The sequence below is a fragment of the Oreochromis niloticus genome, linkage group LG1 (assembly GCF_001858045.2).
Source record: "Oreochromis niloticus isolate F11D_XX linkage group LG1, O_niloticus_UMD_NMBU, whole genome shotgun sequence".
NCBI classification, from domain to species: domain Eukaryota; kingdom Metazoa; phylum Chordata; class Actinopteri; order Cichliformes; family Cichlidae; genus Oreochromis; species Oreochromis niloticus.
In genome coordinates, this window is record NC_031965.2 from 32,498,340 (window position 1) to 32,520,365 (window position 22,026).

Here is a 22,026-nt window from a genome sequence, read left to right on the forward strand (position 1 = left end):
TGGGGGGGCTTATTCTCCTACATGAGGAATTTTTCCCCTTACAGTCTTTGTCAAAAACCCTTTAGTGAATGTCATCAAGTGACATGGTTACTGTTCTTGTGACCTTTAGTGACTTCTGAAATCTGTACATGTTTTTGCACTCAAGCATGTAAGACATGCAATCTGTTTGACATGGGTGGTGAGTGCTATTGCTGTCCTCAGACATCACCTGCTCCTTCCCAGCTAACAGCAGGTTCAGAGGGCCATCTATGAGGCCATCGCCGTGATCAGACCAGGCTATATTATTTTCTATTCAACTATGGACATGGTCATATAGAAAAACTTAAGGGTTACATGATAATGTAAATCTGTTTTTGTTGTTAAGTACAAATCATAACTGTGATGTCTTTTTAAAAACTTTAAACTGGTTACACTTTTGTAGTTTTCAGTAGTTAGAAAAATATAATTTAGTATTCATTACAGTTGGAGTCTTGAAAATAATATCCTTGTGAATTACACTCTTCGGTAAATTTTAAGCTTGGTTTTAAGAATTTAAGATTTTAAAATAACATGCATAGTTAAATTTTTAACACTTGTCTGTTTATTGACAAAAATGTGTATTTCAAAGGTGTGAAGTGAACCGACATGCACGGCTTGAAGAACTTGTAAAGATTCGCATCCTACATGGCAGCATGGAGGACATGATGAAGGTCCACCTGGGCTCTGTATTCATGCCCCATGGCCTTGGACATTTCCTGGGTATTGATGTGCAGGATGTAGGAGGTTACCCTGAGGTTAGAACACAACTCTTAAATTCTGAGATTGCCTACATCATAACAACTAGTCAGCACTTATTTCCATGACAGTCATAGACTGTAGACAGTAGAGGATTAAAACGTTTCTGTTCCTGGAATATTGATGTGTCATCAATAATAAAGAGACCAATGGTGCAGAAGTGAGAGAGGAACAAAAAGAGGCAAAGCTGCAAAGAACAAGTTCAGGATGAGGGCAGCAGCGAGGGGAAGATAAAATGTTGTTTGAACTGTGAACATAAATAGTTTCATGCTGCGGTGGAGGAATTTGTACTGATATGCCGTAAATAAAGAAGACAGTTAACACTCAGCATTTCCAGTAGAACTGCTAAATCTTCGCTAGCTGAAATCAACAGTAAGAGAAACACAGTCAGCTGACCAAATACTTCCAACCTGATCATCCCTGAAAAAAAACCTTTCTACAATTTAACAATTTAAAGATGGAGGTTTTCAAGACTCCAACTGTAATGAATACTAAATTATATTTTTCTAACTACTGAAAACTCCAAAAGTGTAACCAGTTTAAAGATTTTAAAAAGACATCACAGTTATGATTTGTACTTAACAACAAAAACAGATTTCTATAATACATTTCTATAATACATACATGATATTTTCTATAAGACATTATCATGTACACAGGTATATACTAGATACCTACACTATAAAACTATTGTGTTGACAATATTAGACCTTGTAAATTTAAAAAAAACATACTATCTCATTGGTATATTATTTATGAACTATTACCCGAGTCCAGTCTTTATCAACAGAAATAAAGAAGCACAAAATTTGATGAAAATTCATTTCTGTTTAGGATCCAGCAACAGAATTCCATTTTCCAGTAGTAAATGGATCAACAATAGACAGTATAAAACATGCAAGTAGCTTCGGGATCAAGAAAATGAACCTAGTGTGTAAATACCTTAAATCTGCATCTTTGACAGCCACCAGATCGATCCTTGAATGACAGATCATTCTTAAATGGTTTAACAAACAAACTTCTTTTGAAAATGAGCAGAACCAGCCAGAGAAAAGCTTTGAAATACTTTCAGGAATCCTGGGGAACTACCGCTAAAGACCACTATAAAAATTACAAGAATGTCTGGCTTCTTTACTGTACTGTAGTTTTAAAAAGCCTCAATTTAGTTAGTGTGCATTCACCACTGTTATTTACTGTTTAGGGCACTGAATGAATTAATGATCCTGGATCGAGGAATCTTCTGATGGGCCTCCTGGTGCAAGAACAGATGGTTCTCATGGTGGAGCCTGACATATACTTAATCAGCCACCTGCTGGACCAGGGTGGCTAACCCTGCCCAGAGCTGCTTCATCAACAACCAAGTGCTGGCTCACTTCTTTGATTTTGGAGGGGTTAGTATGCTTCTTTTTGTTTATGTTGGGCCAGGATGGTAACAGAACATGGGGCCAACTAATACAGAAATGAATTCAGCACAAAGTATGCACTTGGTATTTGTTCTACAGTATGAAAGAATTGGTATTCTTTCATGATTTGCTAAAGGTCACATGTGCAACTTTGAAGATAAAAGCTATAAAGATCTGAGTGGATGTTCTCCCCATGTTTGCATGGGTTCTCTCTGGGTACTCCGGCTTCCTCCCACAGTCCAAAGACATGCAGTTAGTGGAGATAGGTTTATTGGAAATTCTAAATTACCCATAGGTGTGTGAATGGTTGTCGGTGTCTATGTGTTAGCCCTATGACAGACTGGCGACCTGTCCAGGGTTCTTGCCCTAAGACAGCTGGGATAGCGGGACGAGAACAGTTGGAAAAATTATTTTCCAGAAATAATTGTTTTCCTAAAGATTTGACAAAAATACATTGCAGCTGAATCAAATAAACATTTGATTTGCAACTGTGTAAAAGAATATTTCATTTATTGGTCAGTTTAGAAATAAAACTTTACAAAAAATGTATGCAAGAGAAAGACTTTTTAATTTCTAATCACACATATTAATATTAATGCAGGTAGGCTGGTTAATCGACAAATAAGATGGAATCCCTGATAGCAAAATTAAAAATTATAAATATAATATATATAAAAGTTTGCCAGCTTTGTGTTTTTGGGTTGTTGCTAAATGTTTAATAAATGTTCAGAGAAATCACACACAATGAGCACTGCAAGTCACGGACACATAGACTAATATTTACAAACTTTCATGCAAATGCCTAATAGGATAAAATAATGCTTTTATGGCATTTTATATCCAAAAGTAACATCATAATAACTTTACTTGCAATTATTGAATTACATGACCCAAGAACAGAAATGAAATGGAAACTGTACCTAGACCAGTCACTGGAGTCATACAACAGCAGGCAATAATTCTAGTTTATCTTCTCACACTAATCTTTTGCCAAACTATTTTACACCTCTGCTTTGCTGGTAAAACCAAGAATATGATTCTGCATTTTCTTTAATAATGTTCTTTCTTTTCTTTCAACCAGAAATACGTAAATAGGTAATAGGTTCATATTGTGTTTTCATTGTCAATCTTGTGTGACTTTTTTGTGCAGTAACTGAAGTCAGGATATGTAGCCATACGCCATGAACCATGACATCACTATAAATAACATTAGGGCCTTCAGATATTCTATTACTTGCACCTCATGTTAGTGAGAAGAACAAATATTAAACTAGTTCTCAGAACTTGCATAGTGGAGTTACAAGTCAATCGTGATCTGTTTTTTAATTCATTCACCTGTTAATTATATAGGTAAATAATGTAACTACGGTCAAGTTAGAATCAATAATGCTATGCTCACATTAAGCAACAATATTAACTAATAATAAATACAAATTAACTTTAAACTGCGGTGTGTTTTGGCCCAGTAGTCAATGACTGCAAAACATGACTGCAGTACTTCATGTGAAGAATGTGAAACCCGAACTAAATGATTATGAAACGTGAATGAAACAGTGGAGAATGGAAAAACAAACAATCTCTCTACACAGCTTTGCTATGTTGTCAACAGCCACAAAAGTGTTGGTGTGCTTGATCATGTGGTGATAAAATATTGTTGAATGAAAATTTTAAAAGAAGCAGGAAGATTGATAGTTATCAATTTTCTCTGATTTGCTAAATTTGTTTAATGTTTTTGTAGTACCTCTGTTGTATCCATGGAACATGAGGTTTTTAGCTGTCAGCGCACAGCATTGTTATGGATGGAGTGTTTTCAGATGTTGCTTCTAATCTCGATTTAACCTTTTGGAATAAAGGTCACACGTAATGAATAGTTCCTGGGGGGTTTATTCCTGATCCAAGCAAGCTTAAAATGAAGACCTGAAAAGCACAGAGGCAAATTATCTAGGTTTAATATCCATCCACTCATCCTTTCATCCATCCATTATCTTAGCCACTTATCAAATTCAGGATGGGGGCTACTGTAGATTTTCTAGACAATGGAAATTACACCCAAAAAACTATGATCCCTTGTTTTTAGATTGAAGCGTTAGCTGCCATATTCACTTTTTACATGTTTTTATAGTTTTTTTATTTATTGTTTTTGGTAAATAATAAACACTCAAACTATGCGTGAATAAGGATAGAACATGTGTAGCCATAACTGTACAAAAAGATAAATTACACAGTTATTTAAATTATTATGTGTGTTATATTATTAACTATCATAGGTGTCAGTTCAACTTAGTGCTGAACAGTTCATACACAAATGCATTAACTGGAAATGAATGCAAGTCTAAAAACAATGTTTGTTGGCAAGTGTTTATGGCTGATCTGTTTACTGACTCGCCCTTGTTCCAACAATCAGTTGCACCTTTGTCTTTTGTGTTTTTCTTTCTATACCTCTCTGCTCCACCTTTCCTTTTTTTTACATTTCTATAACACCAGGAGTCCATTCTTCAGGAAAAGTGGGTATCTTGCATACATAAAGGATAGGTGAGCAAAAGAGAGCAGGCAAATTGATAGTCACATATGATGCATGGATTCTGAGAGCTCCCTCAGCTCTCCTGTAGGTATATTATAATATTGCTGTTCAAGTCTTTTGCTTTCGAGACATGCTCTGGATTCTGAAATAGCTGGAATATCGATGTTATGTCAAATCAGGATACAGCCACATTCATTGGTTTAACAAACTCTTTTTTAGACAAGTCTGTCTGTGTCTGGCAATTCAAACACGAAATTGTATTTTGCATTCTCTGATGTTCATGGACCAAAGCTGGTGCAGGTCTTTCTGACAATATTAATGAAAAGGTTGTTTTTACCTTCTTTTTCTAACAGTTGAAAGTCCTGGCTTTGCACCATTCCAAGAGACAAACTCTTGAGTTGAAAAATAAAGCCAACAGAAATGTGTTTTTCCTCTAGTGTCAACTTGAGTGAGATTTCTTTCTTTCTTTCTTTCTTTCTTTCTTTCTTTCTTTCTTGTAATTTTGCCTCTACAGCAGATTTTATATCAAACAACCAGGATCTGATTAAAGTGTAGTGTTTCAGCTTTACCTCATGGATTCTAACAAAAGTACTGAATTACTGTTTATTAAAGTCTCAAATCAAGTGACAAAAGTATATATATTTTAAAAAACAAAACATTGTCACATTGTCCAGAAACTTATAGACTTAACTGTAGATGCCACTTATCTGTGAATTAAATGATGTCAGATAAATCTACCATCACTAAACTTTCAGACCTTTCTAAAATATAGACACAATATGTGTATTATTTATTGTCTATAAAAATTAAATGTTCAGAGCAGGTCAAACTGGAAGCATGTGAAATATTAACTTCACTTTCTTAAACTAAAAATTGGAGAAGACACACAAACTGCTGCATCAGACGGTGAATTTTCAAAAATTCAATAAAAAATTTATATGCAATGAGTGTGACCCCTCAAAACATTTTTTAAACAAACATTTAAAAGTAAGGTTGAAGAGGTTATGGAATTTATAGCATTTCACAAAAATGAAGGAAGAAATTTCACATTGTCATTCTCTATCATTTTTGACACCTCACATCTATCTTTGGAACACTTCAGGGATTCATAGAGAGTATAGGAGATGTAGCTACTGTAATAACAATCACTGGTTTTGGACTCTGCATTTTGAAGTGTCGGGACACCTGTCAATCATTGTGGACAAAAACTATCCATAGAGCACCAAACTATTTTTAAACCAGGATTTAAATCTTCTTTCTAATGCTGTAAAGTTGCTCATTTAAACAAGGGCTCTATGGGGATTTATTTCATTTTGCATCCAGCTTCTAGCCCCACTCAGAGAAACTGCAGTTTTTAACACTCCCACATTGGCTTCATTTTTAAGATGCATTTTTCCCCTTGGGGTAATCCTAATTCTAAATCTATAAAGAACTTACAAATACAGCAGTAAAATGCAGCAGTTTTGCAAATAGCAGAAGAAATTAATGCTGCAGAAAATCGTTAGCTCAACAGTGAAATAAACATTTTAAGTTTATTATTTTAACACTGAGTGTGCTCTCGCTGCAGTGTATTTCTAATTTGAGAACCGCAGAGCTCTGAAATGAGATTCATTTAAATATTAAAGGTTGCTGTCCCAGAGCCTAATAAAGAAAATGTGAAAATTGCTTTAGACTGTCAGCAAATCAAAGGGGAATTAATTTTATTGACTGAATCCTTGGTGATAAATAACCTGATCGATTTTCTATTGGTGTCTTTGTACATTGTTTTTTGGGGGGTTTTCAGGAAAATAAAGTAACCTGTTTATGGTAATTGACATGCCATGCCATCTATCATGCAGAATTTTATAGGAATCACAAGCAGACCCAGATGTTTTATCCACAAAATTAAATTTTCTAATTAGTAATTCAATTATACACTTTTTACTCAAAAATGTATTTTCCTGATTTCTAGGCTATTACCATGAAGGGTGGTTGGATTACTATTTACTACATTGTTGTGTCTACCTTGCTTATTAATGGAGGTATCACTGTCCTCACAGACATCCAAACTCATTCAACCCAGAATTACACCTAAACCTGCCAGCCATGAAATTCTGTCAGAACATAAATTATCCTTTTGAATCAGATATCAGGCAAGATCCAGTCAGACACCAAGATTTATATTTACAACCTCACCTACCTGCTTGTTGATGGGTCTGTATCTTGTGTCTTCACTCTTCATGAAGGAAGGTCAGACTGAGTATCACCTTGCTCTACTGAGCAAATCCTGAGGATTACCTCCAGCTACAACTAAAAACATGCTAGAGCTTCTATCTTTGCTGAGCAGAGTAATTACTCTGGATATAATAGTTATAATATTGATTGTGGAATTAAATGATAACATCACATAACATCTATACCAGTCAGCCAAAAGATTAATATCACGCAGGTGCAGTGAATAGCAGTGATCTCTTCTTTACAGTGCAGTTTCTGCTGGGAAATCTTGAATTCTGGTATTCTTGTGGATGTTACCTTGACATAAACTAACCACTTAAAAAAATTTGTAGTCTAACTCCAAGAACTCCCAAGTGGCATCTACTTGCCCAGCAGTGCTTGAGGAAAACAATGAAGAGCCCGGGGCACTGATGATGCAAACTCCCTGGATCCCAATCCGATCAAGCATCCGTGTTATGCACCAAAACAAGCCCAATCCTTGGAGGCCCAGGCCCACAACTCAAAGGACCCAAAGGATCACTGGCAACATCCTGGTGCCAGAGAGATATGAGTCACTCTCAGAGGTCCCCTGTCCATGCCTCAGTGGGTCAGAGCTGTTTTGTTGACCTCAAGGGAGATCTACACAACATCAGGCAGGTGGTCTTAATCCATCTACTAGATTAGCAGATTGGATCATCAGGACATTTACCAGTGACCAGGTGTGTCAGACATTAGCTGAGAAGATAAGAATTAAAATCCATTCAGAAGTCAAGGAGGTTCACAAACAGTTCAATTCAGAACAAATTAATTTCATTTCACTGAAATCTGAATAAAACTCTAGAAGGAGTAGCAGTTCTTGTGAATTTTGGAGGGACAAACAGATGGATGACTGGCCATTGCAGAACCTCATCAGTCCTGGCAGGATAACCAGAAAAAAAAAAAAAAACAACCAGAAAAAAATTTCTATTGACATTCAGAGATATAATTACAATGAATTCTTTTTGGACACAATAGTCAGGTAAAGAGCATCAGATGTCTGTGTTTTCTCAGACTTATCTACTGGCTGGTTATTGTCACCCTGAGGGTGTGTGCTCCCATTTTTACTGGGAACCAATGACAACTGCGCCACTCAGAGGTTATTTTATTAGAGTGCACAACGATCTCACCTATTCAAAGTCAGGGTTTGAAAATGTCCTTATTACTCATAATCGCCATACTGTGAAACAAAATTGTAGGCCAGCCTGCACAATTTGCATTTTGTTTTGACCAGAAATATTTTGGAATAAGAAATTTTCTTTACACTATATGTCAAGTGAAAATAAAAATGAACCCATTTTTATTTTCACTTGACATATAGTGTAAAGAAAAAAGCATTTTATATTTCTTATATTATGCAATAAATACAAGAAATGTCTGCCATTGATGATCTTTAAAGCCCAGCCGTTCTAGTGTGACCTTCTTTTCTGTGCCATTACTGAACCTTAATGTTAATGTCTTAATAACTTAAGACATATTTTAAAGGATATCAGTGCCTTAATAAGCCTTTTTAACACTTGCACCGCATCCCTGAACTTTTCTTGACATTACCCTACATTCCACCAGAGAAATTATAAGAGAAAGAAATGGCACAATCCAAAGTTGAATTCTGTTGTGGTAGACACATAACTTCCATCTGAAGAAAGCTTTCCATCAAAATTATTTTGGGGAAACTGAGACAATATTTTAAGCAGTTTTTGTCAGATTTTACTGGTGAATATATACATCAGTTTTTATATCCTGGTGACTACTAAAATTAAAGATAAACTTAGATAACTATGGCCCTATTAGTAGGGCTGCCAAGTGATCTGCTTCTAGCACACCGACCAGAGACTAACAAAATAAAACAGGAAGCATGAGACAAAAGCAGACTTGACACAGAGACATGGACATGACAGGTTTAACACCAAGCACACAACATAACACTGAACAGACCAAACCTTCTCTCGGGATAAGACACCAGGGCTACAAGGGAGGCACAGAGACAAGAGTGACAAAAAAGACACAGAACAGAGGGAGCACAGAATCAAAACCTAAGAGCTAAACTGTTATGGGAATAAAACAGAAAACACCAGGTAACAAAAACAGCAATACTAGAGAATCAGAACAAAACCCATAATAAAGAATAATAGCAGAGCTTACAACATTGGGTCACCGACCCAGGACCATGAAAAGAACTTTGATTAAATGGTCTTTAACCTGCTAGCTCCTTATCACCTGTATGCTCTACCAGATAGCACCCTTGACTATTCTAAACTACATTTCCTTTGGTGAGAATGTGATTGACACAAGCCATCCTATCCTTTGATGAAGGACAACTTCAAAAATTCTCCCATTATGATTATGAATATATGAATATCCAGTAAATATGAGAGTGGTCATTTCAATTGTACCTCTTTGTAAAAAAAACAAACAAACAAAAAAAGCATATCTGTGGCACCAGATATAGTATTTGTACTACAATCTTCTAGAAGTTGTGATTGCATGAATCATTAGTGTAAGTCCTGTTCCATGTGCATCTCTTCAATAAAACATGTTTTTTAAAATTTGAATGAACATTCATGAAAAGTCATAAACTTTGATTTATTGGTGCATATATTTTATGGAAGTATGTAAACCCTCAACAGGAGTACATAACAATGTAGAGATGACATGTGGACAGTGCTTTGGGGTTACACAGCTAAGAAGCTGGTATTTAAAAAGATGAAAATATTTTATATTATAAATTCCATATTTTCTTTTTGTTCTATTGATCATTCAGTCTCCATATGATATTTTAGGTAGTTTAACATCTCTGCGTTTCCCTAAGGTGTTAGATATCCTAATTAGTCACAGGTTAAGTTACAACTCAGCTGCCAGTTTTTCTATAAAGTAACAGGCACTTATATAGGCAGCAAAAAAATCAGTTGATAGTGTTGAGCATTCAGGTGGCAATGTTCCTTATAGAAACACCAAAAAGAGAACAATATTTCTTTCATATCTAAATCAGATCATGAATATTTTAGGCAGCCCTCAGACTAAGAAGGTGTTAATGCATGCATGCTCACTTTTCTCTGCTCAAAATTCACACAGTTACCTTTAAATTTTTGCTGTTATGGTTTAAAAGGATCTGGCTGGGTTTCGTCCTGATAATTTATTTTTGGCTGTGTTCATAGTTTCTATGTTCTGATAAATAGCAGATGCATTATCCAAGTCCAAATGGTTGCATTTCTCATTTTGTCTTGGATGGCTGCAATCAAACTCTTGAAAAAATTGGCAGACACTTGCTTCAGCTGACTGCTGTGTATTTTCCTCTTGATTTTGCAACAATAACAAATCTCCATCCATCGATCCATCCATCTTCTTCCACTTATATTGGGCCGGGTCACAGGGGCAGCAGCCTAAGCAGAGAAGACCAGACTTCCTCCAGCTGGTGTTCCGGGGGAACACCAAGGCATTTCCAGGCCAGCCGAGAGATATGATCTCTCCAGTCTGTCCTGGGGGCAGACCCAGGATAAATCACAATTATAGAATATATTTAAATCTCAGATGCTGCTTGTCTTACATGGAGAATCAACAAATTAGTCAAAAACAATGTTTACTTAGTGATGTAAAGAAGAAGTTAAGATATTTATTACCTTTTGACTTATTGGACTTATTTCATCAGTATCTAACTGACAACAATGTCCTCATCAGCATTAAAATTTTAGTAGCAGTAACCTAGTAGTAGTCTGTAATAAAGGTTTTACCTGTTGACGATAATAAGAGTGCTATCACTACAGTATATGTTACCACTAAATTGGGAATTTGTTATGTGACATTTAGACTGATGACCAAGGAATAATAAAGTCTCTTGAGTTATATCAGTCAGTGTGCAGGTGAGTGCTAGAGAGGCCACAGGGGCACAATGGTTCCTACCAGAGTAACCTTTAATCTATAGAATGAAAGTAGAAAAAAACTTCTGCTTGTTATTTCAGTCATTCTATTGCAGGTCATTCATTCCTACCTGATAATATTGGGTTTTATTGAAAATGGTGGTGAGGGAGTATTTTTATTGAACCATATTCACCCTAATCATGCTTTTGCATCTTTGCCATAGAATTCGTCAAAAACAAATTGACATTAAGAACTTTAAATAAAAAAATAAAAAATACTATTAAGATTTACTAAATGAGCCAAGACACAGACACATGGCTTTTTTTGGGTGTCACTGAAAAAGATTCTGCAGAAAAATCTGACTCACAGAAAAATCTGACTACCTGTGATTTTAATGCCTGCAGTATACCATTGCTAAAAAAAAAAAAAAAAAGACAGAAAGAATGAAAAAACATTGACACACAGGGAACAGATGCATTAACTCTACAAACACTTGACTGCATCTCACTAAAGATTTCACCCTTGTGTAAGAATGTATAATTATGGACTGATCTACACAGATTGTGTTAGTCATTACGCAAATATAAATTGCTGCATTGTTATTAGATCACTCTCAGACATTTTCACTCCCATTGCCTCTTTTTTGTGATGTAGTTTGAGAACAAATGTAAACCACTGATTCCTGTAAACATTTGAACACTTGATGGGGACACAATGACTTGTTTGCATGTTTGCAGTCTTGTTCTGCAGTGACGTCAAAATACAAATAGAGGGAGCATCTGCCATGAGAACTCCTTTGATGGGATTAGTTGTTAAGTTTAATTGGCATCAAATTGCATAAACATAATTATAATTTGTTTGCGGATCTTGTTTTTCTATTTATATCTAAGGATGCAGCAAACTCTTAGCTGTACTGAGTGTTGCTGATTAACATAATTTCATATATAATTAAATTAAGCAAGCTATCTTACTTTTGTTTTATTTGTTGATTAATAATATTGTTACTGTTTTTCTTTGCACTAGTATTTGTTCTTTTGTTAAGTGTATATGCTTACAATTTAAATCAACCCAATCTGACCCTAAATCGTTTTGGAAGAAAAAGTCTGAAATGGTTGTTTTAAATGGAATGTAACCATTTGTACCATATTGCATTTTTTAAGTATGATGTGATCCTTTGTTGTTTTTCTGTTATTTATTTTGTACTAGCTTCTAAGTAAACAACACTCTTATACACCCAGTCATTGTGGAATGGTAAGTAATTAAAATGTATTACTAAGAAAGCTCGCTTGAGATAAGGACAAAATGGTTTTTGCCTAAAAGGTTGTTCAGATTCTTGCAAACCTTGGCAATTACAGGATTACCTGGTCAGGTAATTACGTCTGCCATCATAATAAGAAATAGGAGCTTCTCTTTTGGCTGTTGTTGTCCTTTTTCCCCCCTCTTAGAATAAGAACTCAGTCTGCGTGGACATAATGGACTCTGTGCTCACCTGGTTGTCCTTGGCATTATTGGACTCTCCAGATGAATTGATGTTTCCTGCCTGCGATGAGGAGAAATGCTTTTCAGGCACAGCTCGTGAGGAGCGAGGCTTGACTGAACCCTCTGCCCCCTCTTCTTGCAGGGTTTTTTTTTTTGTTGGTAGGCTTTAATTAGTTAACTGTTTCTTATGACTGCCTTGTACTAGTTGTGTGGTTTATTTGTGTAGAAATCTTGGATCACAAGTGAACACAGACACAAATGAGAAAAATATGAAATGATAACAGTTGAAAAAAGCAATGTTTTGATTTAAGCAAAAAATACTGGTACATTTTATAGTGGATTGAAACATTTTCAGCTCCCCACCAATATGTTTTTACTGGGATGCCATGAACGACATGACAATATCTGTCTTTTCTGGCTATATCAGTGCATGCATGAATTAAAGCAGTCCATATTTGACTTGACTTTCAACTAGTCCCGTTTTATACAACTTCCATGCAAATTAACTTACCATACTTTCATTGTAGTATATTTTATGTAAATGCATCTACTGTATGTATATATATCTATATATATAGATATAGATATATATAGATATATATATATATAGTATGCTGGTTTAGATGGAACAAATACAAATGTCACACCTTGGTGCACTCCCCATATTACTAATATTTTAGCTACATTCAAATAAGTAATAATTGCCGTGGTTATAGGTGTGGTACAGTATTATATAATATGTGGGCTGTAATGTCTGTGATAGATCAGGAACTGTCAATAATACATGAAACAGAGAATTGGTGGGGGTTGGATCTAGATTCAGAAAATGGTTGTGGTCACGTTGGACTCATTAGTAGACATATAACAGGCACAGGCTTATAACATTTAGTCAGAGGCTTGAAATAGAAAATTAAAAGAAGTATGACAAGGTTAATTATTTCGGTTTAATTTGTTCATGTTTTTAATAATGCTATGTCAGAGCAGCTTTCCATCATGCTCACTTAATTGCATGATTACATTGCATGAATACATGGAGGAACCATTAAACATCTTACACAGCTTGATCCACAAAGGTGTTTGATGGGCTTGACAGTGTGATGATTAAAGACTGCGTGCAGAATGAATTCTTAAAAAGCAGGGACTCAGAAAGAGGGCAACAGAAGCTAATTAGTGTTTTCTCTTCTTTCTTTGCAATCTGTTACAGCACTACTGACACACCTCATAACCCTGCCTCTGTACAATGTAATGGTTTATCAGTTAGTTCATTGCCCGTTTTATTTCGGTTGACATCAGAAAGGCTGTGTGCAATCAAATTAAAACTGACTGAAGTTGTACTTACATTTTGCAGTGGGAGTATGTACATTATCTGTAGATATCTGCTATCCCTGTCTGTCTTACTGAATTATACATAAAATGTCAGTATTTGCAGCATATTAAATTTTAACTCCAAGTTGAGCATCTGTACCTTTTAATTTGGGATTAATTTACAAATTAATCCCAGCAATTGTAGCATATCAAACAGTCTCAAAGACTACAGCTCTAAATGTTAGAGCACCTTATACATACTTTTTCTGTTAGACTGGGCACTCTTGTGAAAAAACATAAATACTTTTTAGGATAATGCAGAATATATTACAAGTCTCTTTGTTACTCCTACCTTTAGAGAGCACTGTGTAATTATGTAGTTTCCAGGTGAGTTATGGTCAAAACTAAATCTTTATCACCACAACACTATATTAACATCCTCCCTTTAACAGGGTACCTGGATGAAAAAGCATCAAGATGAAAAATTGTGAGACAGTGCTAATTATGCTCTGGCATCACTATTTAAGTCCATGCAAATGTACATTCTAGGGATTAGTGGTCTATATTTGTAAATGATTTTCCTGTTTAAATAATAGCTTGAAACATGAGATTGGAATACATTTGCTGCTTTAGATTATTCTCTCATTTTGAAGAATAATAGTTTTATATTGTTATTTCTTTTTTTAATGTATTTATTCCCACTAGGGGCAATAATTTTCTATCATATGGCTATCAAGGCTCTCCCCACTGACAAGACAATTACAGGTGGAGCTATGGTAGTACTTTTCAATGATTTTTACTTTCAGCACTCCAGGCTTCCAGCTTTAGACTTAAACATGATAAATATTCTCCTAAATGAGGAACTATTTTATTACTTCCAGACATTCCAACCAGCAGTCTTTTTTAAAATACCCTTAGCAAATCCCTTCAAGCGCTATTGTTACTGTTCTTGTGCTATTAAGTCCCTTTGCCATCTATTAACATTTCTTGCCCTTAAAATAAAGTCTGCTTAATGACCTGATGTTTTGTGCCCAGCAGTCTGTTTGAGATTGTGGAGAGTACTACTGCTACCCCTCTGACATCATCTGCTCCTTCCCAACCAACAGCAAGTTCAATCCTGAGAGGACCATCTAAGACCCCATCCTGAAATCCTTAGACACTGTAATCACTGCTGTCAGACCAGGTTATATTCTTTTTGGTTTTACTAAGGACACTTCATTTAACAACCAGATTTAAGGAAATGTCATTAAAAGTGAATCTTTTGTCCTTCCCTAGAGGGGCCAAAATTAGTCTTTATAGTTCCAGGATTATATTTCCAGGATTTAAGTAGAGTTACATATATATTATTTTGTATTCATAAAAGTTGGAATGATCTGAAAAGTAATGTCTTTGCAAATTACAGTCCTAAGTAACATGTAAACCTGCCTGTAGCGTGGAGGACATGATCAAGGTCACTATACCCGGTCTTTATTCATGCCTTGTGGTATCAGACACTTGCTGGGGATGTGTATGGTGTACGAGGTTATCCAAACATGTGAACAGAATTCTTAAATTCTGAGACTGCCCACATCACAACAAGTAGTCAGTAGTTGTTTCTGTAGCAGTCAAAGTCTCGAGACAGTAGAGAATGAAAACATTTCTGTTCCTGGAATATTGATGCAACATCAATAATAAAGAGCTCAATGGTGCAGAAGTGAGAGGGGAACAAAAAGAGGCCAAGCTGCAAGGAACAAGTTCAGGATGAGGGCAGGAGCGAGGGGAAGATGAAATGTTGTCTGAGCTACGAATCCAAAAGATTTCATGCTGTGTTGGAGGATTTGTACACAACACCCCCCCTTTGACAAGTAAATATAGAAAAACAGTTACTCCAGTGGAGCTGCATCAGTGTTCACCAACATTTTATGAAAATTGTGAAAATAATAATATTATTGAAAATAATATTATTTCACCTATTTTTAGGGGCATCGAGCACATTGAACTGGGACTGTTTTGATGGGCCACCTGATGCAGGATCAGAGGGTTATCAGCATAGCAGAGCCTGGCATATACTTCAGACATCAACTACCTGCTGGATCAGGCCCAGCTAACCCTTCCCAGAACTGCTTCATCAGCAACCGAGTGCTGGCTCACTTCTGCAGTTTTGTAGGGGTTAGTGTACAGTTGTTCCTAAAACCCTTTATGAGCTATTCATACTTGTGTAATTCTCTAATGTCTGGCATGTTATCAAAGTGAAGGAGAGAAAAATACTTCAGACATTTCAGTCTGGGGGCTCTGACATTTTTCAATTAAATCAATTATTAAAACCCACAACCTGCTATAGTATAGAATATTACTGCTACACAAATGATTCATAAGTTAACACTGGGAAAATTAAACTGAATTGCCGCTGAAATGTAAGACTTATTCAAATGAGACATTTTCTTGTAAAGTATCCCTAAAGCAGTTTTGCTGATGGCTAAAACGAGATGTCAGATATACAGAACAGTGTATAAATTGAATTCATCACAGAAAGCATTGATCAATTTCCTCTTTGTCATTCTGAAACTGAAATTAAATTTATCTGACAAAATGTCACACACCATGCTAAGTAGGACACATCTGACATTAAATTGCAAGCTTGATTATTGAATTTCCAGGGTGTCAGAGACCAAGACAAGTTGATAGTTCAGAATTAATTTGCAACCATTACAACTGTAACTCAACCACTTCAAAGTTAAGTCAATATTAGCTTGGAAGTAGTGAGTTCAAGTATTTTCTGTTGTTTAGCAACTTATATGACCTTCATTTTATATTTCTTTCAATTTAGAATAATCACACCAACAGTTGTCACATTCTCACCAAGTTCTTGCCCATTCCAGCTTCGTGCAGATCTACAATTTTGTCCCTGATGTCCTTTGACAGCTTTTTGGTGTTGCTCACAGTGAGGGAGAGGTTAGAATCTTAGAGGTTAGAACTAATTCAACAGAATCAGAATACTTTATTAATCCCAGAGGAAATTATTATTTATGTATTTACAGTTGTGTTTCATACACATAAAGAGTTGGCCAGTCCACGGGAGCCAGAATTCTGGCTGGGTTGTAGGGTATCAAGTACTTATTTCACTTAATGGCAATTTATAACTTTTATGTAATGTGTTTCTTTTGTGGATTTTTGGTTAATATTCTCTCCCTGTTAAAATGAAACTACCGTAAAATTACAGACTTTTCTATTCCTTTGTAGGTGAGCAAACTTATGAATTCAGCAAGGCATCAATTAGGTATTCCCCCGTTATACATACAATTTTAAATAAAATTTAAATAAAATATGATAAGTTAATGTTTTTCTGACTTAAAAAAATATTCTGAAATACCCTGAAAACCAGCTGTTTGTGCTGTTTCAACATTGGATGTTTGAGGTTGGTGGAAAACACAAGTATTAATAAAATCGTCTTTTTTGGGATGCAGTTTTTATGATTCAGTTAATGGATTCACTTATCTACTCATTCCCTCCCTGTTAGCACAAACACTGCTAAACAGTAAGCTAAATAGTGCCAATATACATATACTACAATTTCCCCTACTTTTCCTTAATGTCTATCCCACCCCAGCACATTATATCCCAGCATCTTTATTTAAGTTTCTATCTACACAGTGAAGTTGCCATAAGATTTAATTAACATATGTTCAAGTTGTTCTTGTTTTGGAATCATGCTTTGAATATTTAGGTGCCCTCCAAGTAGCCCTTTGGGTTTGTAACATGAGGTATGTCCCAATTCATAGGTCGCATCCTTTGGAGGCCGCATTTGAAGGTCGATTAAGCCAGGCAACAAAGGCTGTCCCAATTCGAAGGCTGCTCCAAATGTGGCTGACAAATGCGTCTTTCATTTCCCCGGATTTGAAGGATGGGTCAGGTGTATCCTTCGTGGCCCAACCTATCCCAGAATTCATAGCTCGGCCCAGCCAATTCCAGTTTCCAACAATGGTGCCAGCTACTTAGTTGTAATATTACTCTTTCTGGGTCACAAAACAAACTTTTAAGATATTTTCAGGCGAGAATGTAGCTGTGTAAACTTCAAATATCTGCTTTATCAAGACATCACATATTTGCAAAAGTGCTCTGACGTTAGCTATCCCAGTCAGCTACCAAGATGGTTACCCACCAGCTCGATAGCTGACTGGGAGGTCGAGGCTCACTAGAGCCTGTAGCACAGTTAATAATGGTTGTATCACTGTACAGTTGGCATGTGGTTGTAGATCAGTTAGCTGTGGTTCTAACCTAGACAACTGAGATTGTAGACAGTCTAGTTGTAGTTGTGACCTGTGGTTGTAGCCCAGTTAGTTGTGGTTGTAACCCAGCCATCTGTAGCTTTGACCCAACTAGGTTTTGTTGTAGTCTGGCTAGTTGCAGTTGTAGCCCAGCTAGCTGTGTCTGTATCCAGTGTATCTGTGTCTGTAGCCCAGCTAGCAATAGTTGTCTAGCATCCAAGTAAGGTGTGGTTGTAGTACAATTAACTGTAGTTGTTGTGCAGTCAGTTATAGTTGTAGCCCAGCTAGCAGTAAAATGTATGGCATCCAAGTAATTCATCTTCAAGGATAGTAGTCCAGGATTTATTTTCAACATCATGAAAAGAAGTATCATCAAGAGTTGTACAAATCCCCCAAACAGTTTCAATGTATCTGATTGTTCATGTTTATATGCGGGTGGCCTAGCATGGCCACAATTCAGTAGCTATGTAGAAATAACATGTTGACTCTTCTTGGCTGGGCAGTGGACTTGCTTACTGTTGTCCTCTATTTTTCCGGGACATGTCAAACACACAAGTAATAGCCAAATAAAAGCAATAGATAAATATGTCAATAACAACAGTCGAGGTCTTTTGACACTATTAAAAGGCTTTTGGAGTATACACACACAACCTGCTAAACCGTGTGTTTGCATCATAGCAGCCATCTTGGACTTCACTCAACTTGCATTGTAATGTATCCACAAATGCACAATTGAAATAACACTTCGGTAATTGTGATGGTGTTAACATTTGATTTACACCTTTTGTAAGTGATTTATATATGCTGTATACATAGATTTTTTTCTTTTATTTAAATAATCAATGCTCTTCCTGGTTTGACAAAACAGGAGGCTGGGAGTGTAGCTGGAATACTGAGATACAGAAACCCAACAAGTGGACTAAACCATCTGCTGTGCCATTGTAGGAGGAGGAAATAGGTTTCCTTATATTGAGATTGGCATTCTGTTTAGGCGATCTCTTTTATGGTCCACATATTTCTCATTTTCCTTCTCCTATTTTCTCACACACCACTTTTTGACAGTTATGACTGCTTCACCACTAATCAGGGGGTTTGGTCCCATCTGATATTGTAGGATATTTACTTTATACTTTAAAGCCACTTGGGACATTTGGATCTTTCACTTGCCTATTAATATCCTTCAAAATGTGAATCAGCAGTACTGCAGTGACTGAACATGACTGCTGAGGAGCCACTGATGGGGTCTCTTGGAAATCCATCCTTTTGGTTTAAAAAAACTGCATGAGAGCTGTACAATATGGATGAAAGTAAGTCACACTAATCCCCCAAGAGCTGTGTGCACAGCCAGTAGTCATCATCAGCTAGTCCACAGATGTCAGCTGCGAACTAGCTCAAAGGCAAAGTCTTTATGTTATCACCCAAATAATCTCATGACATGTTTGATTACACATGCTGTAAATTTAGTTCATCTCCTCACACTGATCCTTTTTTTCCATACTATCACATGACCTCTCTTTTAAAAACAAGAATATGAAACTAAGTTCTTTCTGTAGTTTATTGCACTTTTATCAGTTGTGTTTGGATCTCTTGACAAGATCATTCCTAAAGAGCACTTCAACATGAAAAAGGCAATTTATGAGGTGCAGCGTGATGCAAGTCTGTGTTGGTTTTGGTCTTTACTGCAGGTCTGGTGTGACCTTTTTTTCTGTGCAGTAATTGAACCTTGATGATATGACATGAGCCATGACATTTCTACAAAGGACAACAAGGGTGGCTATGGCAGGAAGTACAGGAGGTCATCAACATTTGGACAGGCTTCTCTAGCCCACATATTGATGTACCTTATTTGAATCCTAAATTAACCCCAAACTATGTATAGGTGTGTGAGTATAGAGAGTAGCTACAGGAAAATAGCCCCGAAGACTCACAAAATACAATATGAATTTCAACTAAATTCTAGGTGAGTAGCCGGACCTTCCATCCATTTTAATCCATTTACTTCATTTCAATTACAAAAGTGAAATTTAAAAATTAAGTGCTTTTAGCCAAATGTATTTATCACAGCATTTCATTTAAATTATACACAAAGCTGCAGCCTTTCAGCACTCAGGTGGCATTGCTGCCGGAAAAGACCTAAAAACCATTTTGTGATAAGATCACACCAGCTCCAATCCCAGTGAAATCTCAGATCACACACTGCAATTCAGCCCTCATTTTTTTTCTAGTTGTATAGCCATATCTTTGTGTAATTTTAACAGAACTGAACTGACAAATTCATAAAATGCCGACTCAAAACACTAAGCTACCAGCGCCTACAGGGCAACTTTTGCCAGAATAACATACACACTTCTGCAGACAAACTCACAAGTTGAAAATAGTACCAACTATGCTGTCAAAGCTGGCAATAATATAACTTTGTTGAAAATGTTTCATGATTTGCTTTGAATAAAGCTGTCAGTGTACACTGAGCATTGCCCCGATTAACTTTTAACTACTTTCTATTCTTGAATTCTGTCATTTTTAACGAGTAAGAATCTAAATATTTGGTTTCCTATCACATTAATAACCTTTCTAAAACACTGAATACCTTAAAGGAATAGAGATACTAGGATCCCATAAGGCTGCAAACTGTTTAAGTGGTATTGATTTTAACTTGACACAAGAGCTCAGAGCAGAGCAGTTAACACAATTGCCTTTGACCAATAAGCTGTAACATTAGAGCAATATATTTGCAATACTGTCTCACAAAATTTCAGTTATGACCTCTTCTGGAGCTGTGCAATAATAAACAGTAAATCAGTTCGTGCCTGAGGGCTTTCTCATTGACTTTCTCAACTTTTTGAAAACTCTGCTCAGGCTCCTCAGGGTTTGTACTTTTTGAGTTCCTTGAAATGTTTTATGTTTACTCTAAAAAATCTTAACCACACATGAGATAAGGACTTCACTTGGCAGGCCACAGTTCTCCCCAAGCCCCACATTGCATTTGAATGTTAAAGTCTCGTGTGGCAGGGGCTTCACTTTAGGAGCAGTGAATCCACTTTGAGGTAAGGCAAATCAGGCTGACACTGGCGCCATCACATGGTGATGTTAGGAATGACATTATAAAAAGTCTGTTGAAGCAACATACACAACAGGATGAGGATAATGTGCTAAAAAAAATTTTTAACAAAGCATTTGAGTCCAGGGAACAGCTTTCTGATAAGACATTTAAGGCCGTTCATACATATTATTAATAACTAATAAATAATTTTACTAATGTTTTCAGAAGTGTAACTTTATTATCTTTATGAGAGTAAACGAATAGACTGTTTAATCATGTGTGTAATAAGACAAATCCTGAAACAACAGACACTAATATCACTTAAAATGGGGCACTTTTTGGTCTATAACAGTACAGCTCAAAGACAAAAATATATTCAATGTAAAAAAAAATTCTTTGCAAACATTTATTGCTTTAGGTTTGGAAGATTTTTATTTATTTTATGCTGAAATTCACTTAATTCAGATATAGTGTTTTGATAGAAACATGACTTTTTGATTGTACTGAGTGATGATACTGCTATTAAAATCACTAATGAAGGGGGCTGTGCTTCTAAATTTCTAATAATCCCTTAGCAGTGAGAATTTTGTTGTTGTACTGAATATATTAAAGAGCTCACTACAAAAACAAGGAGGATTTTCCATTGTAACAATGTTGGCATCAATAGGTTACAACTGAACTATAATGGAACAGTAAATTGTTTATCAGCTAATAACAAATACATCACCTTATAAACTCATTATAGACTGTGATTTGTTCAAATCTAGCATTATGATTCCATTTTCCCACTACAAAAGAAGAAGCATGTGAAGGCTAGACAAACACAGTATTAAAATGGATAATAAGCGGTGTATTTTACCAATGGAAACAATTGGGAAGACAATAAAACACCATGAAGTGTGGGCTCATCATCCTGCACAGCTTTGCGTTGCTGTCAAGAGCCATAAAAATGTTTGATGTGCCTGACCGTGTGATGATAAAAGATTGAGTAGTGAATGAATTTTTAAAAAGAATGGAGGCAGGAGAGGACAGTATAAATCCTTTATAAAAAAATATGTATTCTCTGATCTCTCCTTTGATAAATTATTATTTTTTTATTTTATTTTTTGCTTTTTTTCTACCTTTCAGCTTGTCACAATCGTGCGGAAAGCTGGAACACTACTGGAGGGATTTGTC

General features: G+C 36.0%; 1 long non-coding RNA gene across 1 annotated transcript; it reads left to right on the forward strand.

The window, feature by feature from the left end:
• Positions 1–626: 626 nt before the first annotated feature.
• Positions 627–15,883, forward strand: LOC112846277 (uncharacterized). Its single transcript, XR_003219233.1, has 3 exons — positions 627–773; positions 1,976–2,165; positions 15,526–15,883. It is a non-coding gene; the product is annotated as an uncharacterized LOC112846277 (long non-coding RNA).
• The last annotated feature ends 6,143 nt before the right edge of the window (positions 15,884–22,026 follow it).